The sequence below is a fragment of the Canis lupus genome, chromosome 13, assembly GCF_048164855.1.
Source record: "Canis lupus baileyi chromosome 13, mCanLup2.hap1, whole genome shotgun sequence".
NCBI lineage: Eukaryota > Metazoa > Chordata > Mammalia > Carnivora > Canidae > Canis > Canis lupus.
The window spans coordinates 38,436,091-38,442,090 of record NC_132850.1 but is presented as its reverse complement, the minus strand read 5'-3'; positions in this window follow the sequence as shown (position 1 = coordinate 38,442,090).

Here is a 6,000-nt window from a genome sequence, read left to right as displayed (position 1 = left end):
CAAAATTCCCCATTCTTGATGAACAAGATTAAATCTCCCACCAACAAGTGTCCCTCTTGCTGTGGAACACTGTCCCCCCACTACACAAATCATCCCTGAAAGCTGTGCAATTCTTCCGAGGATTTGGTAGTCATTATATTCTCTGCAGTGTCTACTCCCTGATTGCCTCTGTGACTGGAGGTGATTTTCACCAATGTGTAGGGGATTTATAATTCTATTTTGGCTTCTCCATTTCTTCTGGCCCTCACCTGGGACAAAGCCTATACTACCCTTGGAGGGCTGTGCTCAGGTATGGAAACTAATCTTCAATTTTAATTTAACCAACCCCAATTGTGCAGACACGTTTGATGCTGAAAGTTCTCTAATGTGTCTCGATTTCAGGTCTAAATTTGTCACCATTTGCATCACTGAGAATGAAACCTGAGTATGAGTAAGCCAAGATGGACTCCCCAATACTCATTGTTTCCATGTGGCTTGACAATATGCTTTGGGGTTTGTTAACACAATATTTTAATCAGTACAGAAACCCAGAGTAGTTATTTACAGCATTTATCATCATTTTTCCCTTTCCACACAAGAGCAAGTAGGTGGGCAACTCACTGGAGAGAATATTACAGCATAAGAGAAGTGACTGCTTTTCCAGATTTCTACCTCTTAGAGTAAAATGGGAACACTTGCCCTTGCACCCCTGGTTACACTCAACAATGTATTTAAGAAGAGCACAGAACTAACAGACTGTGGCTGTGGGATGATTTTGGCTAATCAAAAGGATCAATAAGTTCCTGAGATGATTTATTTTCAAACCCTGAAAGTAACCTCTGACAACACAGGAGATGTAGAAGAGCAGGCTGGTGGGTTCGAATCCTGGCTCTGTCTCATCAGAGTCTTTGTGCTTCAAATTCCCCAACCATAAACTACGGAGAGTAACAGCCTCTACACTGAAGGCCCTTGTGAGTGCTCAGACCGGGACCTGGCACATAGCTAACCCCATGTCAGTGATGGGCATGACCATGACTATCACCACCATTATGCCCAATGAATCGGTTCATAGTTTCAGAGACAAAAGATCACGTCCACATCAAGCTGACTTTTAGCATGAGGGAGATTAAATGCCATTTCATTATCTCAGCAATAGCCAATTTATTCATTATCATACATAGAGTGCTTATTATGTGCCAAGCACTACAGTATTAAACAAGGCAGAAAAATTCCCTCTCCTTATAGAGTTTACATGGGGGGGGTAGACAATAAAGAAATTAATAATATAATGTCTGTACTGATGAATACTATGGGGAAAACTAAAGGAAGGTGGAGAAATGCAGGGTGATCTTTACTCTGTCCCCATGTTCACCATATTTGACACAACAGCTCCCTGCAGGCCCTGCTTTTCCTCGGAAAGGAATTCTCAGGCTGACATTCTAAGGTAACTGCTTCACTGAAATCTCAACCATTTGGCTGCAACAAAAATAATCCAGCATATGAACGCATCCAGATAGACATATGTACACTGGTTTTCTGAAATGTAATGTGTATGTAATTTCCCGAATGGCTGGTTGTCACATCCATCTGGTCTTATTTCCATAGCACTTGAATGCACCACGAGGATATAAACCCTAAAAGCTAGAAAACAGAATTTAAATACCCAAACACATACGAGGTGTGTTTTCAAAAGCAGCAGACAAGCGAGCACTGTGGTAACTTCATTAACTTCTCTGCCACAGTTGAGAGTAGCTGAGACTCAGCATAAAGGCCACAGAACATAAAAGACATTCCACCGGCTGACCTCATTAAGTGGGTTTAAGACAAGCCTGGCGAGCTAATGACAAAAATCTACTTTGGAATTTCTGGACCTAAGAACACTGAAAAAGTCCAAATACACCAAAACTCGACCATGCCTGCTATCTGAAAAGGCGACAACCCAGTGTCAATTAGGTCCATGTGGTTCATGAATCAAACCCCAGGGATGGATGTTGCCCTATTCAACCACACTGAATAGCAAATCATGTTCTGTGTGTTTTTAGGTTTAGGCTCTGGTCCCATTTCCACTGTACAGATGTTGTAGGTTCCTAAATTAACAGTGGTCTCCAGGGAGATGCTCATCAGGCTGCATAAACTGAACAAAGGCCTCGCTGCCATCTAGATACCACACTGTTCTTTAGAAAACATTTTTGCTACTGTTTCCCCTTCTCTAAAAGACCTTTCCTATTTCTAAATTCTGTCAGCACCCAAGGGGTCTGGACCATGTTAGACTCTACTTACTTAAATGCCAGGTGGAATTCTCTGGTTGCTCTAGGAGTGTGTCCACTCCCAACTACTTTTACATCCCTTGAGTGGAGGAGGCACTCCCTTTCATGAAGTGACAGCATGTGTGTATGCCCCACGCAAAGGAAAACCCCTCACAAATACCGTCAACCTTATAGCAATCTTATCATCACCTGAATTTTATAGATGAGCAAGCTGAAGACTCAGAGAATTCGCCCTACCTCAGGCCATCTGATTTCAGAGACCACATTTGTATTCCACCCCCAATGCAGGGAGGAATAAATGCTTGTTGAATGAATATGTAAATGAAAAATAAGGGTATTTTTTATACCCTTAGGATGAAAGGAGGAAGAATCTGCCACTTAAACTATATCCTGTTGCAACAGTAGGTATACAATGACAGGATAGTTATTCAAAGTCTTTGGGGGCATTGTGTCTTATACTTTCTAGATTCCTATGATACATTTGTTTTGCAATGCAAAACATTTGTTAAATATTTGTGGAATCGGTGAAATATTTTAACCCAACATAACAAACAGCACCTGAATGAAATGATTTCCTTGGATCATTTGCCTTTTCCTGATACTAGCTCTTTATATGTAGGAAGAATGGATTTTTTCTAAAATCTGGCTCTTGGTGCTAATTGCTTAAGACATCCCTAGACATGCACCCAGGTTTCCACCTCTGGGCTTTGGGCCAGGCCTGAGGGAGACCTAAATTCCTGGTCCCAGCTTTTCAAACGATAGCTCACCTCATTTCCACAAAAGTCCTAGTAGTAACGGTGGAAATAACAATCTTTAACTACTGTGAACAAGTCAATGAGTCAGAGCATCTTCACATATGTTTATTGAGGGGAAACAAATTCCACTCCACCTGTCAAAACCTGGATGATATCCTGAATTTCACAATATATGGTATCCCTGGGCCCTACACTTAAATGTAGTGATATTTACATAGGATGTCACTCTGTTAATGTGTGGAGAAACAGCATTATTAGCTTCTTTTTCCCAAACAGTCCAGAAAGTCTCTGAGTATCTACCTTCATTTCTTCCCTGTCCCTCGCTGTAGTAGTAAGTGACACTAGGGAAGTCCCTGCATAGCTCATTTATAAAATAAGAAGAACATAATGTCACTTGTCCCATCTCGTTACTGTGAAGATTACATATAATAACGTGTACAGAACTATTTTTGAGCCATGAAACATTACACAGCTGTAAGACATTATTAGAAAAGAAGGAAAGTACGCTCGTGTATAACATGCCTTGAGCAGCCAGGTGTTTAATTTAAATCTTATGTTAATGATACGTGTATGTGTAAAAACACACATGCATACAGCTACCCCTGGGACAAAATGAACCTGTATATATACTGGTGGGAAATTTGAATCACTTTACTGCATAATACTTCAAGAGCTAATGAATGCCACATTAGGAAAACTTCTCTATCTCTGTTGTTTGATGCAGAGCTACTGTGTTTTAAAAAGTAATTGTATCTACTATTTATTAAGTGTCAACTCAAAGACAGGCATTGGGTTAAGGTGTTGATACACACTGTGTGGTTTATTCATTGTAGCGCCACTCTAAGTAGGTATTATTATCTCTCCATTCCATATGAGTAAACCATGGCCCAAAAGAATTAAGAAATGCCCCCAAGGTCACACTGCTGGCAAATGACAAAGGCAAAATCTGCATTCAGGTCTGCCTGTTTACAAAGCTTGGCTTACCAAGTCAAATCCTATTCATCTGAAATTTGCATTGATTCAAGTATAGCATATGTTATGCTTCTCTGAGAGTGAATTCAAATGAATTCACTTTACCCTTTGTAAAATGTTCAAATGATCAAAAATGTGCAAGTTTTTCAGAATAATAAGGGGTTTAAAACATTTTTTTACACACATCTTTAGAGGGTTTACAATTGCTGGGTCAGGTAATGCATGGTATCTCATAACTTAGATTGCTGAGTTATGAATGGGGTTAATGACCATGAGTTTTACTTACTGATCCCCACAGTTCACTAGAGACCTCGCAAGAGTGCTCCTACTGTGTGCATACCACTTCTCCTGTGGTAGAGCTACATGAAGGTACAGGAGAAGGTTTAACAAAGAAGCAAAAGATATCCCTCAGGAAGTCTACAATCTACCCTTTTGAAAAGAAACCAGCAAACACGAAGCAGCCAAAGAGTCAAATTAATCTTAAAATACATTAGCAATACTTAGAAGTAATAAAACCAAATCAAAATTTCTTCAAAGGATTAAGTCTCTCAGCCTTTAACTCAGTCTGACCTGCTTCCCCCACATGCCAATTAGAGTTCAAAGAAAAGATTCATACACTTCATTTACAGATCTATTGAACCCTGGGCACAAGTGATAAATCCTTAATAAGTCAGAAAGATAGCTATATTTATTCTTAAAATTAACTAATTTGCACACAGAGGTTAAGTGATTTGCCTAAAGACAATTCACTGGAATGTCTGATAAAACTCCATAACTAATTCCATTTCACATTTTACATCGCTGACCTGTTTTCTTATTTTAAGGTAACTGTGTAGAAATGCTAACATGTGTCAGCAAGATTATAGAAAAGATTCTGACACCAAACAAGTTCACCTCTTCACAAAGAGACAAACAACAAACAAAAATTTTTACTAAAACATCTAGGGAATCTCATGAAGAGCAAAGAGTGCCCCAAACATCACTTGGAATAGAAGACATGACTGAACTTTGCAGGGAGAACTTTCCTTCTTTTCTCTGTGCTCTAAAAGCAGACATACATTTATTTAGCAGTCGCTTTCATGAACACAGCAGCAAAAAGTAAATATACCTAATGACCAAACTGGTTGGCAGACTCTAGTGTCTACACTCAACTCTTCATTTAGGTGATTTTTATGAATGTATTTAAACACACACACATGTTTTGGTTTTTTAACAATGAACTCCCTGAGACTATCCACAGAACATGTGGCAAGCTACTTTTAGCTACTGGGAAATAAAATGCTTCAAGTTTTCAAAAATAAAAATATTTCAAGAATAAAGGAATTTGGCAATAAGCATTTTTGAAGAGACTAATGCTAGAATGATCATCGAAGGTGAGAAAATTCTGAAGGTGATTATTCAAAGCATACTATTAAATAACCATAATTTTATTACACATAAATTTTATTTTAAAAATGCTGGGATTAGCGTCACTGATTAGACAGCAAATACCAATCATATGCTACAACTGGTGTTGATACAGAAAATGGAAGACCAACGGTCCAAGCAGGACTTATGTTCAGTTTTTCTACTTTGATTTAAGCTATTTCAAGGACTCCATGGTTTCCTGGGTCAGTTCATGGTATTTTAGCATTTTTGTAGCCAAAATAATGAGAACAGAATCATTTCGACAAATTCCTTATGTTTAGTATTAGATTCCATTGTAATTTTGCTGGATCTAAACCTATCTTTGAGAACCCAAATGACACAAAACTTTGGGGATAGAAATTAGCATAATTGAAATAATTCAATTTTTGGTAATTATAATTCTCACTTAAACCTAAATTAAATATGCCAAACTATAATTACGTTCAAATTTGCATCATGAAAATTATCCCCATTTTGCTCATGGCATCTTAAAATATCTAATAAGGGATCTTAAACTCTTAAGTTTGAGTCAAGAGGCCTTATTTTCACAGCCTTTGGGAAGAGACTTATTATGTATTAAGCACAGTTATACAGCCTCTTGGGAATGGGAGGATGGGTCT